This window comes from Papaver somniferum, chromosome 10 (assembly GCF_003573695.1).
Source record: "Papaver somniferum cultivar HN1 chromosome 10, ASM357369v1, whole genome shotgun sequence".
Lineage (NCBI taxonomy): Eukaryota > Viridiplantae > Streptophyta > Magnoliopsida > Ranunculales > Papaveraceae > Papaver > Papaver somniferum.
The window spans coordinates 158389321-158406362 of NC_039367.1; the positions used below are offsets into that span (position 1 = coordinate 158389321).

The 17042-nt window shown below is 35.9% G+C and overlaps 1 long non-coding RNA gene across 1 annotated transcript; it reads right to left on the reverse strand.

The window, feature by feature from the left end:
- Window positions 1–5780: 5780 nt before the first annotated feature.
- On the reverse strand, window positions 5781–6852 carry LOC113317441. Its single transcript, XR_003343538.1, has 5 exons — window positions 6558–6852; window positions 6414–6451; window positions 6221–6311; window positions 5998–6121; window positions 5781–5810 (listed from the first exon to the last, which is right to left on the reverse strand). It is a non-coding gene; the product is annotated as an uncharacterized LOC113317441 (long non-coding RNA).
- Between the last annotated feature and the right edge of the window lie 10190 nt (window positions 6853–17042).

Genomic DNA, 17042 nt, shown 5'->3' on the forward strand with positions numbered 1-17042 from the left:
CGACCTAGAGTGTTTCTTTTCCAAGCCCGTTCTCTAATGACCTCGGGATACACTAGAAAACCAAAACTAAAACGAAAAGACCTGAAAGGGAAGGGAAGTTTTATACAAAGACAAACAAGGCTGACTCCACCACAGCAAACCTACTGAATTCTAGCAAACAAAAAGCATGATGGCTCCACTTAGATTGTTTTTAGACCAGCTTCTAATCCTTCGAAAGGGAATTCGTTACAATTTAAGCAAACCCCTTTGGAATCAATCCGAGTCAAAGTAAGTTGAATTGAGGCGAGGGAAGCTCAGTGGAGCTTTGATACCCAAGGCCTCACCGCTATCACAAGGCGGCGCAATCACACATTCAACTCACAGAAACCATCATGAACTTCGAAGTATGCTAAAAGAGTAACCAATATTTTTCGAACGACTTTCCTACTAATCTCGTTATCCTAAAGGTCTCGTTCTATTCCAAATTTTAAAGCTTAGGTTCGCGTTTGGTTTTTTTTTCCTAAGGAGGGAAAGAAGAGAACGGTGATGAAATCCGAACCCTTATCTTGTATGGCCAGTCCTTGCCCTTTACTAGGAATTTAAAACAACCGTTTTCAGTTCCTCAGCATATATGCTTACGAAGGAATATAGTAACTCGCTGACAGGGGATTCACGAGTGTTTCGACAAACTTACCTCCCGTTCCAGACGGGGATGAACCGTTGTCGTCGACTCGGGCCACAACTCCTATGTTGTGTACGAACCCGAGGGGCCGAGGTGATATCGTAATCACCGTCCTTCTCTGCAAACAATTTAATATTTAATCTGCCCTTCCGTAGGGTTTAAAAAAATATTAATGTCCAAATGTCCAAAGTCCAAAAGAAAGGTCCAAAAAATAAAGTGCAAAAATAAAAAGAAAAATACAAAATAAAAAGAATTCCTAATACAATCTAATAAAATAACACTCTCTTTTTTTCTCTCTTTTTCTATAAAATAAAAAAAATTCTTCTTCTTTAGCTCCTTTCGCTTTGCCTTTTATGTCAAGTCTTTAAATATTCGCTAAAAGCTTTGGCAAAAATTTCTTTCGCTCCAAATTCCCAAAATCTGAAAGGAAAAGAAAAAAACCCAAAAACGTAAAGAAGAACAAATAAAACTAATAAAAATAAAAAAAACTAAATCTAAAAACTCTATCCTAAAGACAAGCCCGCGTCGGTGGCGCCAAAAATTGATGTTATCTCAAATATTTTGTAGTAAAGAGTTCGTTGAGGCTTGTGAAGGCAATGAATTCTAGACTTAATAGAACTTAAAAATATAGAAAACTTAACTCAAAATTGATTTCAAGTGGTTGGAAAATAACCAAGACACTAGAATCCACTACTACACATGAATGATGTCAAATATTTCATAACTCTAATTATCCTTTTAATCCTTTATTTCTTAATCCACAATTAATCAAACATATTCTCAAAAATTAATGGTATCCCTTAAGCATAGATTATCTAACCAAAGCATAACCTATCTAATTGAGTCACAACTAATGAAGAAAATTATGTAACTTTTAAGAACTCTGCAAAAGCAATTGAGTGAATTATAATTAAATATTAGAGAAAATGAAATAGTTACCCATTTTTCATGTGTGAATAGATTCATCCATTGCCTTGGTTATGACAGAATTAACCGCTCATCATGTTGGAAACACGCTCAAAAGTTGATTTCATTTATGCTCAAAGGGTTACAAATGATGAATAAGGTAGAATTATAATAAAAATCGGGTTTTCAACGCTTATAATAGTTGCAAATGCCGTTACTGTTGCTGTTACGTTTTTAAGTCTGCCTGTAAACTGCGACCCACAGAATGAGTCGTTGTCACTGTTCAAAAACGACTGCTGGTGCAGGTCCGTTCTTCGCGTTATTCAGTTGCAGCAGCAGCAGCAGGTGGTCTCTATGCAAATTCTATTTTTTGACTATGTGGTGATCTAAACTTCTCCCAATCTCTCTGTCTCCTTCTCTGCTACCCTAATAGGCTATTTATACTCAACCGGGACAAGAATCATCGCTCATTACTCCGGAAAATCCTTCCAATATTTGGCAGTAAAAGAAAATATTTTGGAGATATTTTCTTTCCTTTCTTTCACAATCATGCATCTGCAGCTGTCCGACATACCTTGTTAATCTCAGTCATGCTCCAAACACGCTTAGAATGAGTCCCTGGTGAAGTAAAACTCATGCAAAAACATTATCTTCACGTTATTTCCCATGAATGTCTTCTCGGCCAAACAAACCTCCCTGTTTCCTTCTATCCACAATTACAACCCAGTTTCACCGATTCTGATGGACTTACCAGTCATGTTTAGATGTAACAGGCCCATATCAATCCATTTGAGTGACTGAATCACTCCATAAATCTCCAAGATCAAAAACAACAACTCTCGGGTTTTCTCATGCAAAACCCAGAACTCCCTGATTTCTTCTAACTCGAGTTCTAGCCAAAATCCATCGAACCAAAGACCGAAAACAATCCTGTTAGGCTCAAAGAAAGATACCCAAACTGTTCCAGCTCTTTAGTCTCACTGAAAAGCTTCAAAAACTCGAACCCTAGTTCTGGCAGTTTCAAACACATTTTTCCCGCCAAAAACGTTTTCAAACGAAGAAGAAAGGGTTGCCCCTTATCCAACAACTAGGGGTGCGAATATCAGATGTGTACCCCTTAGTAATTGGGATGTCCCTTAACCAAATTTGGGCTCCGTATAGCAAGTGTCCTCCGGGGGTGTTCCGAGTGATTTTTCGAGCCGATTTTTCCAACAATATTTATTTTCCAAAAATACCTAAAAATACACAAAACACCATAATAAGGACGAAAACGAGTACCAACAATACGAAACATTGAGGACAAATTAGACACATAAATGCGTCTATCACAAACCTTGATTTGAAAACTATATAAGAAGACGTCTATAAACTGCAAAACTAATCCCCACACCTCTTGTGTGATACTAGTTGGTTTGCTAGAGTCGATTCTCCTTTAATCGTAGGTTTCTTCTCGAGACCCTATCGATTAACGACTGGAAGACTTCATTGGGATTGTGAAGCCAGAAGAAACTACTTATCTTGTATTTGGGCGATCTGATCTTGCCATTTTCTATCATACAAGTTCAATTGGAATAATTGACATGAGATTATATCTCCGATAGGGCAAGATAAAAAGAAATCACAAACATCTTCGTCTCATCGTTTGTGATTCCGCAATATCTAGTTTCTCTACCATACTATTTAGATTATTGTGAGGTGATTGATAATAATAGGTTGTTCTTCGGGAATATAAGTCCGGCTTTTCAATTGGTTCTTGTTCACCTTGATTTTTATCAAAAGACAGAACAAAAGACAGATTTATCTATCTTTGTAGACTTCTCTGTGTGATACACATTTATTTATTAAAGTCTTCGACTTCAGGGCGTAGCAACTTTTGGTTGTGGGTGAGATCATCCAAGAGAATCAAGTGCGTAGTATCCTGCTGGGATCATACATGTAAGGAGCGCAACTGTACCTTGAATCAGTGTGATATTGATTAGGGTTCAACTACAGTCCATACCGAAGTTACACTAGTGGAAAACAGACATTCCGCGACCCTCAGAACAGTTCATATATAAGAGTTAAACGACCTGTTCTAGGGTTCTCTGAATGGGTCGTTGATAAAGCGTTTTTTAATTGCACGACCCCTTACACGTGGGTCTCTGAACAGAGACCGTTTCTTACGGTAACTAGATGCTGACCCGTACGCGTGGGTCGTAGATTTGAATTATAATATAAAAAAATACAGATTCAGATCAGCTGAAATGCCTGAATCTGAATTAATCTGACTGACATTAAAGTCAAACTAAAGTCAAGTCAAATTAAAGTTAAACTGAAATTCAAATGCAACTTCAAACTAACTGAAATTCAAATACAACTTCAAATTTGACTGAAATTTATAATCAAACTGAGAATTTTAACATTCATTCAATTTATCCATTGGGTTTAAAATTACACAAAAAAGGAGGAAATTTTGAGTTCAGAACAATATATGTCCAAGCTAGCTAGTAAGTTCAAACAATAACATGCTAAACTAATTGATAAACCAATAGACGATGTTCCGACAACGTGTGACAGGCAAGAATTGAAATGTTAAAACTGCAGAGCTGATGCCAAACCAAAAGAAACATATAAAAAATACTTTGAGACTATCATGCCTCTCACTAAGGTGTAAGCTCCAAAGTATCAAGAGAACCTACATATCAAAACACAACAATTCAGAATCTATTAAGGATACGTAACAGTCATGAATATTACAAGCTGCAAAGATGAACAACTTACTCTACAGTTAACGAAACAACCTAACAACCCTTGTTACCACTTTCCATGACGAATCTTAGTACACCACTGCAGGCCCTAAGCACAAAAACTTCATTAGTGATGCATAAAGAGATGGGTCAGTTATTGCTATTTTTGAATTGATTGGCAAGATAAACTAAATGTAGATGGTTCCAGGGAAAATAAATCCAAATTTCGCACAAGAGATAAAGGTCAAGGAGAAAAAAATGCGTCCATTTCTGAAACTTACATGCAGTAGAAGGGGAGGTGTTGCATTATAGATTTGTCCATTTGTCCAAAAGCAACCAAAAATAGTCATCTCGGCAGCGGTTACAAACACAACACAAATTTATGAACGCCCATACCTATAAGTACCGATACTTTCAAGGTTTGGATGGAACAATTAAGAATTGACAAAGGATTTATTGAAAGTTAAGATACACAATGAAATTACTGTGTATACTTCTTTACAGTAAGGGAAATTCGATACGAAAAAGGCTTCTAGGCGATTGAAACTAACCTTTATCAAGATCTGTAACTTCAAAAACCTACAATTGGAATTTTACCACCAAGTTCCATAGAGACAGGATGCTACACAGTCACATACCAAATGAGAAGGCTCAAAAAATATAAAAAAACTTAACATAATTCCAAGGTAAAGCTATAACATAACTTAACCAATTGAGATGCAGAGGCCATCACCTTAGAACCAGATGCAGAACTTCTGATGAATGCAACCTGGTTAAGGGACGGATTATCTTAGTGATTATTCAACATGAAATCAATAATACCATAGATGCAGAGATAAAACATTATATACTGATGAAGAACAAAACCTTCTTTTACTGTAGGACTCTAAAACAGGACAGAACCGAAAACAGGGAACTGGGACAAACTGAATGGAGCCTACGAAGATAAAAATCTTCCATTACAACCAAAATCCAAATAAACATCAAAATTGAACATATCAATACACAAGAAAGGGACTACTGATTCTTACAAAGGTACCACCAATCTAGACAAGCATCTAATGCTTGAGCGCATTGAGCCTCTTTCAAATGCTTCTTTAACCCTCTTGCCTGTTACCACCCCAAAATTAGTACACACATATTAATGTTAAACTCAGGGAATCCAAAGATACAATCCTTTAATTTCATAAATATCATATCCCTGGAAAGGAAACTCAAAACAACAATATGAACATATCTCATAAGACATTGTCGCGGAACTTGTCCAAGGAGACTACATCAACTCAAGGTAATATACAAATAAGAGTAATGTATGCAGTAGGTGTAACTATAAACACTTGTAATTTGGAGATTCATCAATTACAAAACAAGAAACCTGACCCAAGGATCAGAATACCACTGAAAATTGCTGAGTTCATCGCTATGAAAGAAATAAAGTATACGTACCTAGAAAGCTACACACCACAGTACTGTCACTCTCTAGATCGGCTTTAGATGTACTCATGCCCCCACCGTGCCTGCATCGAGAATCAGTAGAGAGTTAGAGTCACTATACATAAACATTGGAAGATCCAGTATTAATTAATGTGTAACAAACTACGAATACACTCATAGAGAAAGCGGTATGTTAAACAGAACTACACAATATAACCTAATATGACCTAGATAAATTTCTTACCAGTGGCGTTAGGTCCATGCTCTTACCTCATGCCAAAAAGAGAAAAATAAAAAGCATTTATTTCCTCCTAAAATGCACATGGCCTCCAACCAGTAGCTAACTTAATCCAATATCAACAAGGGTTAATGCTTGAAGTTGGCATTTACGAACCTGAAATAATTGAGCTATCCAACATACACTTCCACAGTTTCATAAAATTGAATAACAGAAATCTATTGACAAAGAGAAATCGGATCAAAACACACAAACCTTGATTTTCTGAGGGTGTCATTATAACATGATGACAATTATGAGCCTTGAATATGGCTTTGGATTATCTATTCTGCTGGTTTAGGATACCCTGTAACCAAAAAAAAAAAAACAGGACATCCATCAAATATTAGATCAAATCATAAGCAATCATCTAACCAGTAATACCAATATGGAATCATGAAATTTATACCATTCTATGATGAGGTTAAATCCTTCTTTTGCGAAGTTCTAAAATTACTCAACCAAAAAAATAAAGGAATTGTTAGCTAGGGTTAAAGATCGAAATAAAATTAAACTTATATTCAGAATTAGAGTTAGGGGTTTTGATTCTTACACTAGGAGAAGAGATCTTCTACCCCTGGATTAGTTCTCTTGTAAGGAAAAATAGAAAAAAGAAACACCTAGCTGCAAAAACGATAGAACATCAAAAGAAATTAAATCATTTACAATACTAAAAGTTCGTCAATTTATGAAACGAGAACAAGATTGATATTACCCTCAGGAGTAAAATAACTAGATCTAGTGTTACAGAGTTTCCTCTTGATTTCTTCTGACACATGGGTTTTGATTTTGAGATATGGATTAGGATGAAGCTTTGATTTCTACAGTAACTTTCAATTTGTTAAGTGAAAAACGATACAGATTTGTATTTTAGGGTTCTTGTGGGTTTCGTTGATTTTGAGGAAACGAATTAAATCAGTGGAGATTGTATTTTAGGGTTCTTATGGGTTTCGTTGATTTTGAGGAAACAAATTAAATCATTGGAGAAGATGAAGATGAAAGTGGTGTTGTGGTGATGAAAGTGGTGGATGAAGATTCTGTTGTCTGTGGTGGTGAATAATGATGAAAGTGGTGCGGTGAAGGTCGGAGGGAGCGCAGAGAGAGGAGATGGGTTATGTGGTGTGAGTTGAGAAGATAAAATAATGGACATGGATAGGTTTTAATAGAGATATGGGATATATTAATTTCAACCGTTAGATCAATTTTAGTTTCAATCCGCAGACTATGATCAGAGGTCGCCGAATCGGTGGTTCTATGAGGATAAGATGTTAAATAAAGTTTTCTATTCAGAGACTGTTTACTAAGCTCCCAGATCTTTTCATTTTTTTATTATATCAGAGACCGCTATGTTTGGTCAACGGTCCAACTACGGTCAACGAGGGTCTCTGATGTGGGTTACAAAACACTCACTTTCCACTAGTGTTAGTTTGTAGTAGGATAGTGTCTGTAGAGGTTTAATACAGTGTGGTGTTCAATCTGGACTAGGTCCCGGGATTTTTATGCATTTGCGGTTTCCTCGTTAACAAAACTTATGGTGTCTGTGTTATTTCTATTCTTTATATAATTAAAATATCACAGGTTGTGCGTTTTACAGTGAAATCCAACCTTTGGTTGTCGATTGGAAATTGATTGATCCTTGGACATTGTTCTTTGGTATCGTCCAAGTTTATCTCTCTTGTATTTAATCGAGACTCGCAGATTGCTTGAGTAAGATTTAAATCAAGAGATAGAGATATAAGAACTCTTTGATATACTTTTCTATTGATTGAGTCTAACTGTGTAGTTGATTCTCTAGAAAGTATATTGGAGTTAGTTCATATAGATTGTTAATCGAAATATTGGGTGACGTTGTTAGACCCCCGCATTTTCAATTGGTATCAGAGCAGGCAAACACGTTCAAGACCTCAAAAGTCTGTGTTTGTAGCGATCTGACTCTATGGACAAGAGTACTATCTCTGATGAACGCGTCACTAGAAATAAAAGTTATGTTTCTAATAAATCTATCAAATAGAAGGATCCCTCAATCTCTCTTATATACGGACCTAGTGTTCAAACGAAACAGACTAACACTGACATGTGTTTCTTTAATGAATATGACTTTGTTCAAGAGGAAATAGCTAGAGAGAGTAAACTAATTCTAAACTTTGTTAGAATTCAAGCTGAAAGATTCAAAAAATTAAGAAAACATGTCAATGTTCTTGTTGGTATAGTAAAAGACTGTGGATCAGGTGAAAAGGCTCCTTCTAAAGAAAATCCTGAAGTGCGATCAACTCGTATCTTACTTGAGGAAAAACTTAAAAAGGATTCTTTAGATATTGAACATCTTCTGAATAAACTCTCAATTCAAGGATGTTCAGAAAAGTCTGCTATGCCATCTACTTTTACCCAAACTGAAAGAGCTCCAGTTTTAGAAGTAACTTCAGATTCTCTTCCCACTCAAACTAATGTGCAGGGGATTCACACATCAGTTGAAAGAAAAAATTCTCCAAAGGATAATGTTAGGTCTGAAATCTTTAATCACTCCGTGATCAGAATGTGTGCCTTTTTTATAAATCAAAAGGGCATACTGTGCAAAAAGGAAAATCGAAGTTTAAGAACAAATCGTTGGTTCAACTTCAACACACCTTAGATTTAATTTTTAAAGGTGTAACTGACATTCGTATGTGTAAACAGTTGGTTTTAGTACCCACCTTGTGGTTCCTACCAAGAAGGTCAGTTAGATGAGTTCCTCAAATGCACAAAAGAATAATAGACCTGTTAATGTTTATCATACAAGAAGAAATCATGTTGTCTCTCCTATCAGAAATGGAGATAATATTAATCATGATGTGAATCATTCAGAATGCATATATGAGCAGATGGATGACAACCTAAGATTGATTATTGAGGGATATAAGGATCAACAAATTGTGTTCTCCACTGAGACAATACTCTTCAGGTAAAAATCCTCAGTATGTGTCATATTATGATGATAGTAAATTCTATGATAATTTTTCACATCATAACAGTCTTCTTCCAAAGTACAACAGAAAGGGGTTTAACCACAAACAATTTACATTTGATGAGCTGAAAGCTCATACTTGTGCCAATTAATCACAAGGTTGAAATCTCTCACACAAAAATCCTGGTTGAGAGATATGTTCAGGTATACTTGTTGTCAAGGTGTTTTTCGGATTCCCATGCTGACTTCTTATCGACTTTAGCATGTGTATCCTGTAAAAATCCTTGTACAAGTATTTGTTTGTTATGATCAAAATTTCTATTTGTTTGATTGGTTAAACAAGGTGCTACTCTTGTACTCTAAAAAGTTGCTTCTCCGGTCATTTTGATTGCAAGAGCCTTCAATAAGGTTGTGTACGCACGACTTCTTGTCTTGGGTTGAGATTTTTCTCGTACAAGTTCCCATGTAACTGGCACGAGTCAATTAAGGAAACCTTAACAATTCCTTCCCTAAGAAACCCTTTAAATGCCCGACCTATTGAGTTACGCATCACGTACGCATACTCTAGGTTATTCTCTGGGTTATTAAGAATGTCTTCTTCTTCATCTAGCTATGGTGACTTTGCAAAAGGATTTATTGAAAAAGGTTTTGGTGTTGAATCGAAAGGGAGGAAGAAAAGAACTCTTGTAGAAGAAGGCACACCTAATGCTTCGTGCTACTATGCCTACTCACACCAAGATGTTGAGAATTTGTATATGGTTTCAACTGAAGTAGTTCATGACTTTCTTAAGTATTTTGAGGAAGCAAAACTACAACTTGTTGATACAATGAAGGATCTTGATGTCATCAGAACTGAGGTGAAAAAGGTTACTACTGACCTCGGTCTCATAAATTCACATGCTAAAGAACTTCTCAACAAGGATATCTTCTCTAAATACTCAGTTGATAATATGAATCACAAGCTCAAAAGCCTCGAAACCTGCGAAGCTTCCGAACGTGAACTTTGATTTAACTTGTGATTGGTTTTAAAGTAGATGTTTTACTTTATGTCTAGAAAGTCTTCTTATGAGATTTTTTCTCTTATGTTTTAGGAAAAATAACTAGAGTTTGGAATAGCCATTATTGTGAGTACACATAGCTATGTCCATTGTTTTTTCATCTTTATTTTTTAGGTTTATTTGTTTAAATTCTAAAAATTGGTTTGGAAAATGATTTTTGCAGTATTAATCTTTATGGTTTTATATATTGCAATATGATATGGGATATGTGTGTTTGCGTCCGTGAACTATTATTGTCTCATATGATGTCGAAAGTTATCTCCTTTATATGTCGATATGCATGTGTTGATAAAAGAAGGAATGAACTTTTGACAAACAAAAGTTAAGCCTATTATGTCAATTATTGATGGAAGATAGGTTAAAATCTTTTGTTCGCAAGGATTATGTCTATTGAATGTCATTGTGCAAATAGTGATGGAAAATAGAATGAATCCTTGTATATGCCGCAGTATTGATCATTCCCTGATCCATATTTTATATGTATACTGCAATGCTCCATAAGTTTTTCTTGTGTTGAGCATAAGACGATTGAGTTAATCATTCTTTTATGGTGAACTTAGTCGTAGCTCCGTAAGTTGTCTTATGTCGAGCATTTCCAACTAGATTAATCATAGATTCGTTTGTGGTTATTTTGGTTGTGTATTCTGATTAAATTAATCATGGGGTCTCTTGTGATTAGTTTAATTGAGTTTTTTGGATATTGAAAATCATTTCTTTATGATTTTTGGTGTCCAATAAAATCCTTCTTTTCTTGTAAAAGTAAGGTCGCTCTTTGATGTATTTCAAATAGTGATTGTAGTTGTAGTGGTAAAAGGGGTTCTTTTCGAACTTGTGAAGGTAACTTTTTTTTTTTTAATAAAAATAAAGCAAATTAATTTTCAAAGAGTGATGTCAAGATTTAAAATGGACTAAGGCTCCGGATTCACTATTACTTCAAGTTGATTGGTTACAAAAATATTTCATAATTATTATCTAGCTCTTTTTCCATTAAATCACTTCTTAATCTATAAGGTGTCCAAATATTAAATTGTAATCCTTAAGCATGATTTATCAAAGAATTAATTCTAAGCATAAAACATCAAACTGATTCACAACTAATTAAGAAAACCATTTTTATCTCTTTTTTTATTGATCCAAGTGAATTAAATAAAATAAATAATTAAGAATTTATAAAAAGAATTTACCAATCAAACATGAGTGAATAGATCCTCCATTGCCTCAATCACCAAGAATTTAGCTGCTCATCATGTTGGAAAACCTCTCAAAATATTTCATTGATGCTCAAAAGTGTTTTACAATGAAGAGAAAGACAAGCAAATGATGTAAAACAGAATTTTGCGACCCACAGAAGGCGTCCAGAATCAACGACAAAGCTGAAGTGCTGTTGTCGTTGAAGAACTACGACCCACAAGTGACAGTCGATGTCACTGTTGATAAACGACGGCCTTGGAGAGTCTGTTATTCACGTTCTTCCTCCTCGCAGCAGCAGCAGCAGCAACAATCAATGGTATCTTCCTCGTTTCGGCTCTGAACTCTCTCCTATTTGTCTCTGGATTGTCTTAAATTGTTCGTATAATATCATGAGAGAATATATTCCCAAATATCTTCTCCCAGTCTTCACACAGCTTCCGTAATTAAAAATATCTCGGTCCCCTGTTTACTTCCAAACTCGGATTTCTGGCCCAAGTTTTTCAATCCAATTCATTGTACCAAGCATGTTAGGCTATATTAGGTCCATCCCAATCATTTCCAGCGATTGAATCTCGATCAAAGCCCACACAAGATCGAACCCTAAACTGCCAGTGAAGTGTGCATGGCATAAGATTTTCCCGCCATTTTTTGAATCGTGAAGAAAGGGTGTCCTCCCCCTAACCAGAAATGGGGTGCGAATAGCAGCTGCCTTGGGGGTGACCTGGGGGTGCCCCTTAGTAATTAGGTTACCCCTTATCCAAAAGCGAGAGTCCGAATAACACTTGTCCTCCGGGTGCCAAAATCAACTTTTCGAGCCGAATTTTCCAAAAATATTTATTTCCAAAAAATACCTACAAATACATAAAATAACAAAATTAGTACAAAATCGAGTGCCAACAATATATAGTATTGAGATCAAATTAGACACAAAAATGTGTCTATCAAATACCCCCAAACTTATTATTTGCTAGTCCTCGAGCAAAATTTATTCTTGAAAGTGACCGAGTTAATCTCGGGTGGGTTTATCAGAGGTGTACCCACAAAAACCAATACTCCAGACCCTAGCTATCTACGCAGAACCTTGGAAAGCACTAAAGAACCTCCTTGGTTGGCATACAATTATTGACTTTAAGAGGAAGAACCCTGATGCGAAATTCCAATTGCTGTACACGAGTTTGCACTCAAGCATACTAAAATTCATATAAGTGACAGAGCTCTAGTAAGATAGTTTCACGATGGACATCATACTCGGAGTCAGACTAATAACATGAAAAGATTAAGAAGATGGAAAAAGAAAAATGTAGATGGTTGAAAAGTGAACGGTGTTTCCCATATCTGTCTGAAGGCCTCTGCCAAGATGAACCTAACCTAAATGACTGAGATAACGGTCTGACTAATATTAACACACTGGCATATACAAGGGAACCAGTGGTCAATAACTTAAATCTAGATCAACAAACTGGCAAATACAAGGGAACCAGCAGTTGACTACACATAACAATAACCATTTTTTTTTAACTTAACGGCATGAATATATCTTTTTGATCCAAGCGCATGCTTCTTGTCAGCAGATTACACGATAGTTCCCACGGGTCCTGCATTCCACGCTTGCTTAGGCGACGGAAACAGGGAGAACACACGCATATTGCTATCCAAGTGTTAATACTTATTCCGATTGGTCTAACTGGTCCGGTCTAAATTTTTTTTTTTTTTTTTTGGAAAAGGTAACTCAGTCACTCTATTTCACCCTAGCAAAGGTAACAACTTGAATCGTGTGCCCCACCAAATCACTTGAAATAAAAGAAAAAATAGAAAGTGAAAAGGACTCGACGAGATATGGCGAAACTATCATATTATTTCTAACACCTGAGCTCTGTGCTTTTATGAATAGACTCTATAGATGTTTCCATCTAGTCAGATTGATTCCTCAACTCCTAAAACAAAAATGTTTCCATCCACTTAGATTGGTTAGTGCTATCCTTAATAGGCATAAATTTATAGGATCTGGAGTTTATTTATTGCAACTAAAAAGTTTCTCCCATACCCCCAAACTTAAATCTAACATTGTCCTCAATGTTCTAAAGATGAAACTAAAAGCATGAACAAGGAGAAACTGTTACCACTTGAAGCAAAAGAGATAAGGAAGGATATTACCGTGTCGCAAGAATATTGGGTTACCTCCCAAGAAGTGCTAAGTTTAAAGTCTTCAGCCAAACTTAGGAAAGGATTAGTCAACTCGAACCATAAAGTAACAGTCGAAATAACTGTGGGTCTTCAAAACCAAATAGAGTTGACCAAAGGAAACTGCAGTGAACCAAGAAAATGGACAAGAATAGCATGCCCTTACCTAGTTTCCTGAAAACTATCGCTAATTGCGGTTCAGGTTCAGGTTCTATGAAAGGGTCTAAATAGAATATTTTCATTGGCTGCGTTTCTTCATAGATGGGATCCGAATCACTAGGTCTTAGAGTCTGTAAAAACTCAAATACGAACTTAGAATCATGAAGTAATAACCTAAATAATTGCGGATCCTCTAAGTCAATTAGATATGACTTACATAGTTGACCACAGTGAGAGTAGTGGTCATTCTTAGGAAAATGTGTCGATTCCATTAACCTAAAGTACTTAGGCTTAGTCTCAGAACTTAATATTCGACTCATTTGAAACGTTCCCACAGTTGGAAGAAAACTATTTGGTGGGAAAACAAAGTCAATCTGGGTATCATAGCCTGGGAAAACCACATCTACCAGAGGATGGGTTTCTAATAACTGAACTCCTTCATGGACATCATTAGGCTCGGGAAAACGAGTATGAAGGTAATCTTGTAAAATGGTCGAGGCACAAATATCAAGTCCTAAGTGTGGGGAATTTCTGAGAGTTAAAGGTAAGGCACTACGGAAGTGATAATCACCCCCAAACTTAGAGTTTTCAGTGTCTCTAAATAGACCTCTAATTATTTCTTGAATTTCCGTATCTTCAGAGTCCTTAAAATATTCAAGAGATTCTTCTAAGTTATTATCAGGTAGTGCATATTTACTCATCTCTACGGGTATATCTTCTTCATCTAAAACTATTGTTTCTAAGTCGCTAGACTTTAAAACAGCATTTTCGGAATAAACCCGTTCCTCTAAACCACTATCGGCTTCGTAATCAAAAGGAAAAACTACATCGTCTAAAACGGTGGTATCCCTAATCAAATCCTCGTCCTTTTGAATAGGTGAATAATCATAAAAATTATTTGGATTTGAACTAGAAAAAATATAATCATTATAAAGCTCAATTGGATTAATAGATTCCTGATCACTATGCCTACATATTTCAGATTCTTCATTACTACTATCCTCATCATCATAATAGTACAAAGATGATTGAACCTTATCTAAATAAGTAGTGTCTTTTATTCTAACCTCGTCCTCTAGATTGGGAAAATATTCACTATTGATATCAAGGGTAGAATTGGAAACACTATTTTGGAAATTTAGATTATTTCGAGCAGCATTAGCTAACTGTTCATTTTCTGCCTCTAAACGTGCTTGAATTTCACTGAGCGTAACACTTATACATTCACAAGTCTCATTGAATATCTTAGACCGTTGTGTACTCTCTTCTCTTGAACTAACTGCACATTCATACTCCCTTCGAATTTGTTGGTAGGTTTCTCCTAGAGATTGAACAGGTTTAGAAATGTCATAATCAGGACTAGTTTTTAAGTAATTTTCCAAAAACGCATGACTAGTACTATAATATTCCTGATTTTCTTGCTCGTAAGACCAATTCGTGTGTGGATAGTAATTGGGCTCACTATGGTATGAACCATAAACTTGAAAAGGTTGGCGTTCCCAACTACTATTCCCACCATGGTCATAAAACTGATGATGTCCATATTCAAATTCAGGTCGATACTCATTGTATTGGCTTCTATCATACCAGTTCGACATTCTTAATTGCAAGGGAATTCTACACAATCACAAACAAGGCCGACTCGACTCCACCAAAACAAACCTAAAGATTTCTAGCAAACAAAAAGCATGATGGCTCCACTTAGATTGTTTCTAGACCAGCTTCTATCTTTCGAAAGGGAATTCTTTGCAATTTGAGCAAACCCCTCTGGAATCAATCTGAGTCAAAGTAAGTTGAATAGAGGCGAGGGAAGCTTAGTAGAGCTTTGATACCCAAGGCCTCACGGCTATCACAAGGCGGCGCAGTCACGCATTCAACTCACAGAAAACCATCATGAACTTTGGAGTGTGCTTAAAGAGCAACCAATATTTTTCGAACGAGTTTCCTATTAAGCTCGTTACCCTATCGGTCTCGTTCTATTCCAAGTTTTAAGCTTAGGTTCGCGTTAGGTTTCGTTTTCCTAAGGCGGGCAAGAAGGGAGCGGTGATGAAATCCGAACCCTTATCTTGTATTGGCCAGGCCTTGCCCTTTACTAGGAAAATAAAGACAGTCCGGTTCGTCCTCAAACAATTATCACCTTAAGGCAGACAGTAACCCGCTAGCAGGAGATTCGCGGGTGTTTCGATTGGACTTACCTCCCGTACCAGACGGGCGATGAACCGTTGTCGTCGACTCGGGCCACGAATCCTATGCCGTGTGCGAACCCGAGGGGCCGAGACGATATAGTAATCGTCGTCCTTCCCTGCACACAGTTTATAAATTTTTTTTTTTTTTTTTAATAATAATACCCTTCCATAGGGTTAAAAAAAATTAAGTCCAATTGTTTAAAATCCAAAGTCCAAAATAAATAATAAAAAAAAAAATTATAGTTTTCCTCACACACTCTAAAAAAAAAATTAAAAATTAAAAATTAAATCCTAAAATTGTCCTTTTTTTTTCTTCTCTTTACGCTTTTCGCTTTAAGCTTTTTCCTCTCCAAGTCCTTAGTGCTCCACTTCGAACCTGTAAATCAAAGACAAAAAGACAAAGTAAAAAGGAACAAATAATAAAAAAAATAAAAATAAAATAAACCTAAAAACTCTACCTAAGCACAAATCCGCGTCGGCGGCGCCAAAATGATAAAAGATTTTTGGTGGTTGTAGTAATGATGATAAGGGGTATCGTTCAAACTTGTGAAGGTAACTTTTTTTTTTTAATAAAAATAAAGCAAATTAATTTTCAAAGAGTGATGTCAAGATTTAAAATGGACTAAGGCTCCGGATTCACTATTACTTCAAGTTGATTGGTTACAAAAATATTTCATAATTATTATCTAGCTCTTTTTCCATTAAATCACTTCTTAATCTATAAGGTGTCCAAATATTAAATTATAATCCTTAAGCATGATTTATCAAAGAATTAATTATAAGCATAAAACATCAAACTGATTCACAACTAATTAAGAAAACCATTTTTATCTCTTTTTTTATTGATCCAAGTGAATTAAATAAAATAAATAATTAAGAATTTATAAAAAGAATTTACCAATCAAACATGAGTGAATAGATCCTCCATTTCCTCAATCACCAAGAATTTAGCTGCTCATCATGTTGGAAAACCTCTCAAAATATTTCATTGATGCTCAAAAGTGTTTTACAATGAAGAGAAAGACAAGCAAATGATGTAAAACAGAATTTTGCGACCCACAGAAGGCGTCCAGAATCAACGACAAAGCTGAAGTGCTGTTGTCGTTGAAGAACTACGACCCACAAGTGACAGTCGATGTCACTGTTGATAAACGACGGCCTTGGAGAGTCTGTTATTCACGTTCTTCCTCCTCGCAGCAGCAGCAGCAGCAACAATCAATGGTATCTTCCTCGTTTCGGCTCTGAACTCTCTCCTATTTGTCTCTGGATTGTCTTAAATTGTTCGTATAATATCATGAGAGAATATATTCCCAAATATCTTC